We start from the raw sequence: 16149 nt of genomic DNA, 5'->3' as shown, positions 1-16149 counted from the left end.
TTCCTCCGCTTCAAATGTCCAATCCGTCATGTTGTTCATCCAGGATTGGATGAACTGCAACCACCTCAAACTCAACCCGGACAAGACGGAGTTAGTCTTGACCAGAGGTGGTTGCAGTCCCTGGTCCCCTTCTCACTGGCCCCCCTCACTTGGTGTTCCCCCGCTCCCAGTTCCCAAGGTCAAGACCCTTGGCATCTTCCTGGATCCCTCACTTTCCGTTCACTCCCAGGTCAATTCGGTTGTTTCCTCCTGTTTCTTTTCCCTCCGAATCATCAGGAAGATTTCTCGTTTTTTTTCTTTACCCGCCCTAAAAATTATAGTGATGGCCATGGTGCTTTCGCGCCTCGACTATGGGAACATCATTTATAATGGCGCTCCAGCTTACGCCATTCGCCGCTTGCAGCTAGTGCAGAATCAGGTTGCCCGCCTGATTCATGGCCTGCCTAAATACCATTGAGCCACCCCCTTATTGCAGGCCTTGCACTGGCTGCCGGTGAAAGAGCGCGCCCTGTTTAAGCTTGGCTGCACCACTTTTCAGGCTAAAATGGGCACCGCCCCGGAATTTATTTGTTCCGCCATCACCCCCTACACACCTGGACGAGAGCTTAGGTCCACTCATCAGGGTCTGTTAACCATCCCCCGCTTCAGCAAGAAAAAGACTGGCGGTACGAAATTCGCAGTGCTTGCTCCTGCGTTTTGGAACTCCCTTCCTTCGGAACTCCGCATGTCATCTTCCTATATCGAGTTCCGGAAGGGTCTCAAAACTTTTCTTTTTTCCCGAGCCTACAATGCTTAAATCCCCCTCCGCTCCTGCCTGCTTCCTCACAATCCAACAGCGCCAAGAAACCGCATGGTAAAAGTGCGCTATAGAAATGTTTTTAAATTCAAATTCAAATTATGGTGTGTCTCCTGGAGGCTTTTCAACCTGTCCCCTCTGCTCACATCCTCTTCATTGTCAGAAGGAAGCCAAGAGAACAGTAGTAAATGGATACCGTTCACCAGGGGGCTGCATAAGAAGGACCGGAGGGTCGCAAGGGGCACTGAGGCGTCGTACCTTTAGTATCCTCGCTCTGAATTGTGAGGAATTACCGAGTGGTAATAGCGCCCAATGGGAAAAAAAACGCTGCAACAGAAGTGCTCCACCGCTGCTGTATTCCCAAATGATTTGGGTGGGGGGCGGGAGCAGAGGTTGGAATGGGGCATATCATGCCGATTTTGGGGCACCATAATGATTTCCCCGCATTTCTCTGTTCTCCTGGTGCACATTTCACTGGATATAATAATCTAGTGAAAAGGGCAGGATAAAAATCTCCACTGTATCAGATTCCTGCACAAGACGGAATATTGCATTTGCTGCAAACACTGTTACAGCCCGAACCCAGAATTTCCTCACGGTTTACTGTGGTTTTTTTTGTCTCCACAAGGATATTCTCTGGCAACAGCTATAACAAAGAGATACTTCTGGAGAAAAAATCTGCAACAATTTGGCTGGCTCTGCTGTCTTTGATCCGAGTGGAAAGGATCTTGCTATACGACGAAAACTTTTCAAGGTCGAAAATAAATCGTGACGTTTTGGAAAATTGACAAAGTAGGAAGATCAAAAGCTTCCCAAAACTTCACAACCATATTAAAGTTATATGAACACTCGTCAGCGCCCTTAGGGGAGGCGGACAGAAATTCATATAAAAGTGGTCCCTCACTTCTACCCAAGGTATATCTTTGAATCAGGCAGCCTTAGATTGGTCTAGCTGCCAAATTATATCAGGGTTGTCGCCAGAAAATTAAAATACCCCCACTTTGAACCTCACCTCTAATGACACTCTGCGAGCAGAGAAAGTAAGCCTGTCCCTTCCTATATTCGTTTCTTTCACCCCTGCATCCACCCGTCTGTCCATCCATCCCTCCACTCATCCATTAGCCTTTCACCATTTCATCGATCCTTTTATTATTCTTACAGGGTACTGAAATTACATCCATTTCTTCACACACTCATCAGTCCTTTTCCCCCTCCATCCACCTTTTGACCTTTCCATCCAACAAATCAATGACCATTCACTTCACATGCGGCTCTGTCATCCTTGCACTCTCCTGTCCGTCTTTCCATCCGCGTACCTGTCTCTCCATCAATCCTTTCTTTCATCCTTTCACCCACTGAGCCTTTCACCCTTCCATCCAGAGATTCATCCTTTCAACCATCCATCCTTGCACTCACTCTTCCTTTTTTCTTCCTAATCACCATCCCTTTCACATTGCTATTTCCTTCCTTCTTTGCACCTTTCATTACTTTCACCTTCTGCCTTCTCCGGTTTGTCCTTTCCAGTTTCTAACTACCACAATTATTTATTTTCTCGTATTAATTTTCTTATATGCTTTTCTAAAACATTATTTCCTGCTCTCTTTGTAACTTCTTTCTTTGTGTGCATCATTTATTTTCCTCTCTTGCTGAATGTGGCTCACCTAGCAACGTTCAAACCCCCACTTTGTAGCTTTATCTTTGGCTTGTGTCTGCACCCCACATGCAGAGGCCCGTGCAAAACTATTAAACTTTAAGAAGTTATATCCACTTAAGCTGCTAATGCGGGGGCTCACGACGCCACTGAATGACATGCCACGTCATCCAAGGAGTGGCTTGGCAGTTCGGGCTGGACTGTTCCCATGAGGAACAGGCTCAAGACTGACTTGCATATGGTTGGGTCCAAACTGGGGTGGTGTGGTGAGCAAAAGAACGATGGATTAAACCCAGATATTTGTGGCTGGAGGTGAATGTCTGCATTGTTCATCATTTCGTCCATCATTTGTTCCTTTCGCAACAACAGAGTTGACATAGTGTTAATTCCCTGTCAAAGGAGGACTTCTGTTCCTCTGTGGCACCATTTGGGCACCAGGCAGAGGGTGCCCTATCCATAGAAGATGTCACAGATGGAGATGGGCTAAGGTTGGAGGGTATGAAAGGGCAAAGGGGGCAAGCACCAGGGGCCCTGACTCTTTTGCAGTAGGCGTTTTCTCCTCCCCGTCCATGGAGATACCATGCCACTCTGGCTTGTTACAGAATAACATTCTATGTGGAGCCCTTGTCACCTGCACTTTACAGGGCCATAACTCTCATTAGTGCAGCAGGAGCAGGGGCGCCTGGGCTAGGCCGTTAAGCGGCATGATAATGAAGTCCTGCTTGTCCTTTGCTCCTCCACGGTGGCACACTCTTCATGTCTTTCTTCCTTGCATTGGTAAAGCGCCCTTGCTACGCAGCAGGCCATTGTTATTGTCTGATATGTTGTTGATGGCACTAACCTCTACGATGTTCTGGGTAACATTGCCACAGGGTGACATCTAGACATGCACAAACTTTCCAAATAAGAAAATACACTTGTTCTTGGGGTTAATGTGGTTCCAATTCAAGGACTTTGCATGTCTAGAGCTAAAATGTTATATTATATTATATTATATTATATTATATTATATTATATTATATTATATTATATTATATTATATTATATTATATTATATTATATTATATGTGTCCATGGCCGTGCCTCACCTTTGCACCAGTGCTTAATATGAGCCAGTGGTTACAGGTAAAGGGGGGCGAGCCAATGAAATTTCGAGCCAGGCTCAAGCCTGAAGCCTGAAGCCTGGCTCTGTTATGTTATGTTATGTTATGTTAAACAAATTTATAAGGCGCAACTAACACCATTAGGTTTCTTGGCGCCATAATGAAGAGAGCAGATGAAGGAGCAACAGAGGCCGTTTATTAGTAGGATTCAGTAAAGAGAAAAGCTCTGGCTGAGCTTGAGGTCCTGATGGAACCTCATGCCCATAACGAGCCAACCTTTCATGTGGCTCCTGCCTGTCCAACCCCTCTAAACCCTACCCTCTACCCAGGACGTGGTGTTGTGATCAGAGCTGCCAATTGTGGAACTGGGGAAACTGAGGTTCAGTCTTCGGATCGGCTCAACTTCCTGTGAATCTAAGCAAATCGAGTTTGCACTATATTTTAAAACTGCAGAAAACCGAACTAAGGGGCCGATTACGATGGCGAGCGGACAAAGTCTGCCCGCCATCTCTGCTGGAAAAGGGACCGCCCGCCATAGGTGCAGCGGTCCAGCAAAATAAATTAGGATGTGCCCGCCACACTGGGGGCGCATCCTGTATGTTTACATTGTGGGGGGTGGCAGCACCTGCCACAATGTAAAAACACATGTTTCACATTTGCATGTACAACTTGGCAGGCACCGTGCGGTGCCTGCCACCTTGTACATGCAAATGTAGGTGGGTACCATAGGTACCCCCCACGTGCAGCAGCCCCCCCTCCCTGAGGGCCCGCAACGGGCCCCCGAAGGCATTTTCCGCCTGTCTTTTTGTGGCGGGAACTCCGCCGCAAAAGACAGGCATCATAATGCCCACGGCGGTGCCTGCACGGCACAGCCTCCATAGACCCATTGTACCTGGTCCCGCAAGGCGGGCAGAAAAGGCCCGCCTTGCGGGACCACGGCGGACGGTCTTTCCGTCCACTACGGTACCTTTCACATTCCAACCGCCATCCTAATTTGGCGGTGGAAATTTTTTAGGGTGATGGCGGGAAATCTGTGACCACTGGATTTTCCGCCATCGTAATGACCCATTAAGATATAAAAACAAATCATTAGAAAGTACAAATAAATACCCATTTAGTGGCTGATTTGTATAAAGTGAAACTAGAAATTCTGGATATACCGAAGCTTCCCTACTTAAACTGTGTGATTTTAAGCAAATATTTTGTTTCACCAAAACAATTTTGATTTCATTTTCGTGTAGGAAAGAACTTTGAGATGTGAGAGTTCAGACTTCCAGTTTTACAAAACAATCAGTTTTATTAAGCAGGTGCAGCTGGCACAGGTAACAGCTTTAGGGTTGTGGGCGTGGCGGGTGGTGGGGAAGTGGAGAGATGCCGGGAAAGGGAAAGTAAAATTTTAAAAAATTAATAAAACCACTTACCTTGCGCTCGCCAACTCGGCGATGTAGCGTGACCAAGGTAAGTTGTTTGCTTCATATTTTTATTTTACATTCCCTATACCGTCATCAGTCCACTTCCCGCCCACCCCAACAATGTTACCTGTACCGGCCGCACCTGTTAACAAGCACTTCTCAAGGCAGTACGATAATGTGCCCTATTATTATGCTTCCATACGTTAAAGAAATACACTTTTCAAATTTTGAATTGACTTTATTATACTTTACTTGGTTTGTTGCATGTTTTACAAAGCAAATATTCCCAGGGCTCGGCTCGCTCACAACATCTAAGATCCGAGCCAGCACTCTCCCTGGTAATTTGTTGTCTCGCCCACCTCTAGGTACAAGTGGGGGTCACCAGTACTCATTTTTCAGGAACTAAACTTGCTTTTCCTCAACAGACTTTTTATCCTGGGCAAGAGAAATACAAATTTCAAAGTGGAAAAGAAGGACGAATAGAAAGTCGGAAAACCAGTGACAAAGTGAAGTAAGGGAACCTGCAAAAGCGAGATGAGAAAGGAAGCGACTGGTTGTGGAGGAAAGAGGCATGAGGAGACATTAAGACTGGTGACTTCGGTTTTAGCGCCAGCGAGGCATTTTGAATAAAACTTTTGAGTCCGACACTTATTCTTCTAAAAATTAAACACTGCTTCACACCACTCTAACCGACCTCAAAGCACCGAGGGAGAGCGGGACAAGTTAACCTGTAGAAAAGATTGAAGACACGGCGTCAAGAAGCCGAGAGCCTTTCTTGCACAATAAAAGCAATCTACGAGGAACACATGTATTTTCCAAAAATGTCATCCGCGCTGGGACTGTGGCCCAGCCTCCCTCGCTCTGAGCAACACGAGCGTCTTCGAACTCAAGTATTTTTCTCCCTGAAGCGAGAGAAGCCCCGCCCCGCCTTGGCACATCCGAAGGTAGGAGGTAGACCTAACTCGTTCCAGAGGAGAGGCAGGAACCCGAGCGCGGACTCTCCTCGGAGTGACTTTTATTGAGCGGCGATTAAATCAGGCTTTGGGCGGCAGAGATTTGGAGAGCGGCCCCGGGGAGACGCAGGTAAGAAAAGCACACGGTCAGTCCACTAGAACAGTATCTGCGGAACGGGCAGAGTTTAAGAACTTATCGGGCCCGCGAGAGGCGACTCCCGGCTGCTGGTCTGGGATACAGGGAAGGCGCCTCGAAGTCTAGGGGTAAGGGGGTACAACTGAACAGACCTAGCAGCCCCAGAACTGCAACAACCCTAATCCGCCCTACATGTGGACAGCCACAACTTGGGTCTACCCCTTCTGTTCTCCCCAAAAAGACACATTTGGGGCTCATCCCAGACAAAGTGAGCTGTGCGCCATTGAATATTCAAGTAAAGCCGTGAACTGGGCCTGCAGTTCTATAAGGGCCCCCATCCTATATTTAACCCCTTGAGAGCATCGCCAAACAGCCCTTGCTCTCATTGTCCCCATGGCATACTGGGCGTCAGGGTGGATGGCAGCAGTAATGGGGCCATCAGAATATTAACCCTCAATGTCCCCCTCTCCCAAAATATTTATCAGCTTTTCAATTTTCATGCGCCATGATAATGTAGGTTTTGTATTATGTGAGGTATGTTTCTGCTTGTTGCGGCGAGAAAATGTGCCATTGTAACGTTTGGTGATAACAACAGTAACACGAGAACGGGCCATTAATAGTTAATATTCTGAGAACCGCGAATGTAATCATTTGATGAAAACAGATTCTTGTCATTGCTTGCGGACTTGTAACTCAAGGTAGGTGAAGTGCCTGGACGCGCTGCGTCGCTTTTGTTTGACTTACGGTGTTTGAACAATCATGTCCTCTGCGGAGGGCAGGCGCCGCCTGATCTGCCGCCAAAGGCTGATACTGCGCGCGCTGAGCGAGGAGGTTATTCTGAATCCGTGCAGGTGGGATCTGCAGCCTGGCTGTTGGTCTGGACATTAGACTACCCCGGAATGGGGGCGAGGAGGCCCCTTCACAGAAGGCATGGGGGAAAGGGATGTAATCCATGTGGGATTTTCACCTGGAAGTACCCCTTGTCTTTATTGACGCTGACGTGGGGGGGGGGGGGGGGGGGCGCGGGGGGGGGGCATAGTTTGTTTGGTCAAATACTGTATTGTGTGGCCCGACCTCTGATGGATAGTGACAAAGAGACAAATCAGAGTGTATTGGACCCATTACGTGAAAGAGCCTCGGTGTCACTACACCTCCTGCACCACTGATATATGCTCCTGCTTAACCTCGTATACTGGCCTGATGGCCAATTACAGGTCCCCAGAGAGATACGTGCTACTTTCTAGCAGAGTGGCATTATAGGGAAATATATCCCAACCCTAAGGGCCATATGTCATTGTTATTTAATTAGTTTCACTCAAATTTGTGGCATCTAGAAAAAAAGGTATTTTTTCTATTACAAGCTAAACTCTCTTCATTAATGCTGTCTACAAAAATTGGAAACATTCTAGGTTTGAAACTTGCACATTTTGATAGCTCTTATTGAAGAAAAAAACGGACTCTTTACTTTTCTTTGCACAATTTTCTTGGCAAGGTGTACTTGACTGGAACTCAGATAATGCATTTTCCCCAAATATATAATTTTCGATGGTTTTCCTTAAGCTGTTAGTCCCTGGTTGGCAGCGGGGAAGGGAGAACTGGAATGGAAAACAATGAGTTATCCTTGCTGTTTTAAATCCAAGGAAGAACATTTATACTATTGCTTCCAGAAATAGGCCTCTCTGGGTTTTCAAGTCGAAAACAGGACTCTATGATGTCAAAGATGGGTCTAGCGCTTTGAAGGAACGTGTAGGCTAATTGTGCATCTGAAAGCTAAAGTGCCATTTGGAAGTAAACGCAAATGTTCTACGTTTAAAGAACAATAAAACAAAATGATCTGCCCAGGATCACACAGTTTGGTCGAGCTAGAACGGCTGGTTAGGCCCAGGTCTTGAACGGCTACAACTTTTCCAGCCTTATTAAAAAAATGTACACAAAGAAATAAAACTCGAGCCAAACCTCCTGTTGATATAAAGTGTTTTTCCCCTTGAAGAGTCATGATTTGAAGATCTTGCCGAGAGACATGACTTCACAAAGCCCCATCTGAAGAAGACCCTTGGAATTACAAGAAATCCCCGGTGGGCTGCGAACCAGCTGTCTGCTTTCAGAAATCGATGGACAGAGAGTAGCCAGCCTGCCAATCTGCCCTGAATGAAAACGAACAATTTCTCTGAAGAAACTTAAATTATTTGTCCCCCCCTAAATCCCACTTAAGATGGTTGGAGACTCGCTCTACACTCACGTGGCATGACCTGTGGCTGGTATGAGCACATTTTCCTAGGCTGCTTCAAGTACTTGTCCACCATTGGTGAACGCTTATCCGCCCACCGGACCAAGAGAGACTTGAGGATCCAACTTACTCGAACTCACACCACCAGCTGCAGAAAGGTTTCATTCTAGGTATGTAAGACTATACAGGATCTCCGAAATAGACTCACAATCAAACAGGGAGACACCAGCAATACCAAGCAAGAGGTTTCTGAGCTTTTTCAGGAAAGGGTGGGAGGACCAAGGGAGTTTTATGTAACTAAAGCCTTGTCCCAGATTCAGCTTGCCTAGGAACCCTCGTGGACTCATGTAAGAAAGTAACACATATAGGTAAAGCCAGTAGGTGTGGTTTCAAAGGAATGTTGCATGGCAAAGTGGATCATTAGAAGAAAATAGCGTAGGAATGGATTTGTATTTGTGTGGAAGCAAAGAACTGTAAACTAATATTAGGGTAGGCAAAAAAGGTCAGGTGACAGGTGCTCTTTCAAGTTTATTACTGCCCTCCTCCCATCTGTGTTGCTGCCAGAGAAAAACACCATATATTATTTAGCTATCTAACACATTTTAATAGCATAACAATGTCTTGTTTGTGCCCTCAGAAAGATCAAGCTCAGGCAGCTTGGTAAATAAACAAAGTGATCACAGCTATGTGGGTGGAAAGCACTTTTTTATTGAATGACACAACTTCTGCCCAATCAAAATGTGTACTCCTGGATCCCAACATGTGGGTGGAGCAAAGGTCCCCCTCAAGTGGTGCTCCCATAGTTGTCTGATGACCGCTGTGCTGTCGAGCCAGATGGTAAAAGCGGAGATTGGTTAAAGTTGGGGACCCTGCACTAACGCCAAGAGCTAAGACAGGTGAACAGATGACCAGAGAGATGGCACACATTTACAAACCGTGCATCTATATGGGAATTATTCAAATAGTCAGAAGTCTTCCTTAAAATCTGGCACGGCTAGGCCCTCGTGGTCCTACAGTTGAACAACCTCGAGCCATTAGCTGTCACTCAAAGGTTGTCTCTTCCACTGCTCTCTGTGGCACTCCTTTATTCTCTTTGCTATGACTTCTACTCACCTCGTGCACCATCATCTCTAGACAAGCACCTCAGATGTGTTGCACATTCTAGTCTCCCTGTCTGGGCCAGGATAGCAGATGGAATATTTTGTCCTCACCTCTGCTCCATGGCAGGTTCGGTGGCTGGCAGTGGGGGCGTGGCCTCTTCCCATGGATGCTTGAGCACACCGTCTTGTCAAGCTGCCCATCTACATGAACTTGGCGTGGGGTGGGGCTGGCACATGGTGTACTTTACTTAGTATAATCTTCAGAAGTTTGTTTACTACTGTTCGCTATTGGCGACCTGGAACTCATCTCACACCTCTGTCTTGTGACAATGACGCAGATGCGACTCTTGTAAGTATATGTAAAGGTCTGTAAGCGTCCTCTACACGCTCACATCCTAAGAAAGGCGGCCACTGCACTCGAGTTTCCTAAATCGCAGAGTATCATTAGCTTCGGTAATCCTGCAGTTTCATTCAGGGCTCCATTGTGCCTGCCTGAAAGGAAACCTCTCGTTAATGTGATGCTGCAGCCCAGCCCAGGCCTCAAAACCGGCTCCTCCAGTCTGGTGAAACTCTAGGCTTGTGGGAGTCGCCCGGCGAGGTCTCACGGGTGAAGGGATGTTTGTCTGAATAAAGTACACTCACTGTGACAGGCAAAGCGACCGAGACTTCCACGGCCCAACGAACACGACTGCCGTAAACAGTTAATACAGAGTGGGTCACGAGTAATAATAGCTGGTCTTAAATAGCGCCTAAACTCGCCGATTCAGTGGGGTCATAATAGACGCTGTTATCAACGAACTCGCATGTTTGAAAAAACTGGATTGGAATCCAGTGAATTACAGACTACACATACATCGCTGCAGCTCGTGCACACACCCACTGAACTAGCTTGCCTAGTACATGCCTGTCGGACAGGACAGTGCAGGTCTTTTGAATACCTCAGCCAATGACGTACTCTACCTCATCACAAGGGCCACTGCGGTGTGCGCCTGCTCAGAAGTCCTCGAGCGTGGGCTTTTTCTCTGCTAAATTAGCAACTATAGGTGGGCATATTTTTATTTTGTGCGCAGAGTCTTGCCTAGGTACCTATACGTGGCCTACACCAAGATTCCTACTTTGCCTACGTCTAAGCCTATACTAACCTTCGCAATCTGCCAATATTTCCTCGCGAGTGGTTGTTGGCATTGAAAGCAGACGTTGTGTTCTCCGTAGTATTAACTTTAAAAGAGTATTCCTCAAATCTTTGAAAATGGATAGATAGTGCTGATATTTCTTTCTCCAAGAAAGTTCAAATGTGTGCTTTTGCCTGGAAACATGCAATAGAGAAAACTATGTGACGTACATGTAGTGAACGTCGTATTCCTGAGAGGTGACAGTGTATTTTCTGGATTTAATCAACACCGTGTTACTGGCACTATGTGGCCCTGTTTGTTTGAACTACTTTAAACCACGTGTTGTGCACGATTTGTCATCATGGTCACGTGCGACGTTACATACACTACGTACCAGAAATAGGTCATCCTAACTCACAAACGCAACCTCAAGTGTTAATACATTGAAATATGCGCGAAATATGTCGTTAAAACACTGATTAATTACAATGTAATGGTGATCAAATCGTTAAGGTAAGTCAGTAGTCCAAAGAAATGGATATATATGTTTTAACGAAGGGCCAGAGTTGGGCTTGGGATTTAGTTGCTGAAAAACAAGGTTTTATATCACGGTCACCAACACAAGTAAACAATTCAGCTGTGTGGTAGAAGATTGGGATTCTTCTTGGCCAGGAACCTTGTTCCCAGTGTGACCCAGCAACCTGTCAGTGCAGTCTCCCACCAGAAGTAGAAAAACTTGGGGGCAGATTTACTATTTTTTTATGTAGCGCACTGCGGCACCCGCAAATGCTGTGCTGCGTTATGTGAAAAGGAATGAGGAGAACGTCCTATATCCTAAAATAAGGCACTCTCCTCCGCTCTCACTAGCGGCAGCACTGAAATTAGCTGCCGTGCACCACAATACAACTTTGCGCCATGGTGTAAGGGTGTCTCTGTGAGTCTAGGAGCCCTTCCAGTACAAAATACTATGTATGCACTCACTTTAACAATTTCCCCTCTTTTGTATGCGTACTGTATAGTACAGCACACATACAAAGTCAGAAAAGGAAGGAGAAATAAAAGCATTTCCCCTTCCTTGCGCCTACTTGTAAAGGGCGCAGTTTGCTCATGCTAATTTACTTTCTTTAGTAAATTGGGTTTAGCATGAGAAACCTTGGGTGGTTGCATGAGAACGCCCTTGCGCCACCCATGGCATGCCCCTATGGAGCAAACAAATGCAAATCAGCGCTATGCACTTCTTCTCATTACTTTTCCGTTATTTGCAGCGCTAAACAAGTTTAGAGCTCGAAAGTAAATTGGGAAAAATAGATTTTGCACCGATTCGCCTCACTTTTGTGACGCATACACAGCGCAAAAGCTTAGTAAATCTCCCCCAGGTCTGTTCAAGGTAGACTGGGATGTAGATTTGAGAAATGGAGGGCGAGACCTTTTCGGAGTCATATTGTCATCGAAATAAACACACCAGAAATAGGGATGTGTAAATTATAAGCCCAGCCCATGATTTTAAAGACCTCCGCTTCAGGTTGCAAACCATGCAGTTTCCCAACTTTGCTTTGTCAGAGAATTCTTACACAAAATTGTATTTTTGCATTGTTTTCCTTTCATGAGCCTACTTTGTGCCCAAGATCTCTTGCTCTTCCATGAAGATTGCAAAATACTTCTCGAAATTGTGAGGCTGAATATTTTTTAAATTTACATACAAATGGTCAATACACACAATATGAGGTTCTGAAGAGATTTACTCCGGTAAATAGAATTTACACCTCCGTGGGAAATCCGATAATATGGCAGAATTTCTGCAGCTTTAAGTATAGGGTTATTAAAAGGGCCATGGGCGTTGAAGGGTGTTTCTGCACCTTCACTCGGTTTCCCTCCCGTTGTGCCACCACTCCCTATGTGACGGAGGGGAGATGCATAAGAGAGATGCTGTTGCACCAGGAGCAACGAGGAACGAAAAAGTAACGAGAAGATTGAGAATGAAAGTTTAGAAAGAATAAAAAGCAAGCACTGAAAGCAACGAACAAGCAAGCAGGAGGTGGGACTAACACTGAAAGCACGAGGAGGGAAAGCATTTGAGCGGAGCTTCAGCACATAAGAAAGCGAGCAGGAAAACACATGCATGTTCTCACATGGCGTGCTGAAATTAAAACAAAACATTTCCCATGAATGTCAGGGCCGTAACGCATACTCCTGTAGCTGGTGGTGGGAGTGGGTGTAATGGAGGCATGAGTGGGAGGGGGGTGTTCAACCCAAGGCCTATTTATATCGGAAAAATACACGTTTCTCAGGGGCCTCTCACCACATTCTACAGAGGCCACTTCTCTTTTTGTCACACTACTGCTGAATGTAAGCATTGGAAGTATGCAAGTCATCCACTCAAAAGAAAGGTAAGGGAGCGATTCTCCAGTGGAGGGGCAAACACAAGAAGAGGAAGGCAAACAATTGAATAAGAACAAATACATGAAAGTGGCAAGAAAGTCAACTAATGGTTATCAGTGGGCTGCCCCAAAACCGAATGTAAATGTCTGGTGTGGTACACAAGATGTATTACAACAACAGATAGCTAAACTTTGTCTGTAGACAAGACCAAAGAAAGCACAGGAATAGGAGGGAATCAATGTGAACTTGTAAGGAGGCTCAGTGGGCTGTGCACTCACTGCAGCAGCCTGCGTCTGTATCTGTAGACTGCCGTGCAAGGACCCAGCAGAGCTAACCGAGCCTTTCATCCTTTGAAAGGTGATAGCATCAGTATGCTGGATAATAACACCTGTGATTTCAGAACCAAGAGACAGTTCAATTTGCAGAGTGCATCGTGTAGATATTTAGTGTTATTGTAGTTCTCACAGTGCCAACCTGTCAGTTTGTCTCTTCTGAGCAGAAGGCTTCCCACACGAAGGTTGGTTTCCTGAATGAGATCAAACTCAGTTTTTTTCATTTTTGCATTCTCCTGGGATGGCTATTCTAGTGGCCAATAATGCTACTTCTCTCGGGATGTTTCTGGGAGGATTCTTCACTCGACAGCATCAAGCATGCAGAAACCTGTAGAACTGTATGCTTGTTAACCCTGCGCGTAGTGTGCGTAGCAGGGCCTACGCGGAGTGCCACAGAGTTTGGAACAAACTCCGTGGGACTCCGCGTAGCTCCGCTACGCCGCCCGCCTCCACCCCCTATTAATATATAACTTAAAACTAACTTAAAGCAATTAAAAAACACTTACCTTTTAGCTGCAGCGTCCCCGGGCCGCTGCGACTAAAAGGTACGTGTCTTTTAATTGCTTTAAGTACGTTTTAAGTTATATATCAATAGGGGGGGTGGAGGCAGGTGGCGGACCAACTCCGCTCCGCTGCAGAGTGTACGAGTTTTGCCTACTCCGCGTTCTATGTGGAACGCGGAGTAGGCAAAACTCCCCACACTCTGCGGACGGAGCGGAGTTCTCCGCCCATGGTTAGTTTAAATTACGAATACTGGTGTGCATTGTGCTCTGCATGGACAAATCCTCTTGTATAGCAGCTGGGTGGCGCTCTCGAAGGGTCATCTAGGGATGCCCTTGTGCTCAGAGGTTGGGAGAGTTGTACAGCGTGAGCTCACGTGAATAATACACAAGTGAGTTGGGAAAAGAGAAACAATGAGAGCAGGAGTGAGAGTGACGAAAGAGAAGGGAGAGGAAGAGAATGGGACGATCATAAAAGCGCGAGTGCAGAGGAAGGAGACATGGGGAGAAAACTAATGTGATGAAGATAGAGTGAATGAGAAAGACGGAGACAGAGAGGGCGAGGAAGAGAACTGAGGAGAGTGAAAGAAGGGATGAGTGGGACAGAAGTAGAGAGAAAGACCATGAAAGGAAGAAGGAGAGAATGGATCTTTGAGTCAATACAAAACAAGCACTGGCAAAGTTAGTCTAAGCAAGAGCTATTGGCTTTGCCAATGTTTTATAGTCATGTTATACACCATCTTGGCTTCTGTTCAGCAAGGCTAAAAATTAGTGGCATAGAAGTTGGTGACATGGAATGTCAGAGTGGAATGGTGAAAAGTAGAGTGTTGTAAAGTGGAGTGGCATAAAGTGTTGTGTAATGGAGTGGTATAGAGTGGAGTCGAGTAAAGTAATGCACAGTGAAGTGTCGTAGGGTAGACTGGTGTAGAGTGTATTGGCATATAATGTTGCAGAGTAAAATGACGTAGAGTGCAGTGGTATAGAATTCAGTGGTGTACAGAGCAGCATCATAAAATGCACTGGCGTAGATTAGAGTGTTGCATAGTAGCGTGCAGCAACAGAGTGCAGTGGTGCAGGGTAGAGCAGAGTGGCACAGAGTACAATGGCATAGAGTGAAGTGGTGCAGAGTACAGTGGCATACAGTACAGAGGCATAGAATGGGGCATAGTAGAGCTTATTACTGTAGAATTCATGCCATATAGTGCAGTGGTGTGGAGTGCTGCAGAGTGAAGTGGTGTAGAGTGGTGTGATGGAGAGAAGAGTGGTGCAGAGCGCATTGACAAAGAATGCAGTCCTGTAGAATGCAGTGGCTTAGAGTTCAGTGACATAGAGTACAGTGTTGCAGAGTAGAGTGTCATAGAGTGAAGTGGTGTAGAGTGCTAGAGAGTGCACACTGTAGAGTGGTGCAGAGTAGAGTGCAGGGGCATAGAGGAGAGTGCAATGGTATATAGTGGGTTACAGTGGAGTGGAGAGGCATAGAGAAGAGTGGATTGGTGTAGGGTGCATCAGCGAAGAGTTTTGCAGAGTTCAGTGGTGTAGAGTGCAGCGGCATAGAATTCAGCAGTGTACAATGCAGTGTCCTAGAATGCAGTGGAGTAGATCAGAGTGGTGAATTGTATGGTGCTGTGGTGTAGAGTGGAGTGGTGCAGAGTATAGAGGCATAGAGTGCAGTGGGGGCGTAGAGTGCAGTAGTGGAGAGTAGAGTGGCAGAGAGTGCAGTGTTGCAGAACAGAGTGTTGTCGAGTGCAGTGATGTAGAGTTCAGTGGCTTAGAGAGCAGTGGCATAGACCATAGTGGTGTAGAGTAGAGTGCAGTGGTGTAGAATGCAGCAGTGCAAGGTAGAGTGAGGTATTGTAGAGAGGTGCAGGTTAGAAAGTAGTAGTGTAGAGCAAAGTGGTGTAGAGTGATGGCATAAAGTGGTGTAAAATGCAGTGGCATAGAGTCAGTTGAGCAGAGCAGATTAGAGTAGCTTACAGGCGATTGCCATTGAGTGCAGGAGAATAGAGTGGAGTGGTACAAATTAGAGTGCATTGGCATAGAGTGTATTGGCTTAAAGTGCAGTGGCGTAGAGTCAAGTGTTGCAGATTGACAGAGTGGAATTGTATAGAACAGAGTGAGGTGGTATAGACTGGGGTGGAGTAAAGTGGCAGTGGCGAAGAGTGGAGGGGTGTAGAGTGCATTGGCCTAGAGCAGAGTGGTGCAGAGTAGACTAGAGAGGCATAGAGGGAAGTGGTGTAGAGTACAGGGCGTAGAATAGAGTGGTACAGAGTAGAGTGCAGTTGCACAGAGTGCAATGGCATGGTGTAAAATGGAATGGTGCAGAATAGAGTGCAGTGAGGTGAAATGGAGTGGAGTAGAGTGGAATATGCATGGTGTGGTAACACACTTCTATTACAGACAACACATCTTCTATTGAAATCGGTATGCACCTGTTACAACGCATTTTTT

The 16149-nt window shown here is 46.2% G+C and overlaps 1 protein-coding gene across 1 annotated transcript in view; it reads left to right on the top strand.

Moving 5' to 3' along the window:
- The first annotated feature begins 5915 nt into the window (after positions 1-5915).
- LOC147731491 (gap junction beta-3 protein-like) overlaps positions 5916-16149 on the top strand; it is a 30070-nt gene continuing 19836 nt past the window's right edge. The window contains exon 1 of the mRNA XM_086956544.1: positions 5916-6045. The gene's annotated coding sequence lies outside the window, so the exon portion shown is untranslated. The remainder of the gene's footprint in view (positions 6046-16149) is intronic.

This window comes from Lissotriton vulgaris, chromosome 2_1, assembly GCF_964263255.1.
Source record: "Lissotriton vulgaris chromosome 2_1, aLisVul1.2, whole genome shotgun sequence".
NCBI classification, from domain to species: Eukaryota; Metazoa; Chordata; class Amphibia; order Caudata; family Salamandridae; genus Lissotriton; species Lissotriton vulgaris.
This window is presented reverse-complemented; position numbering and strand designations above follow the sequence as displayed.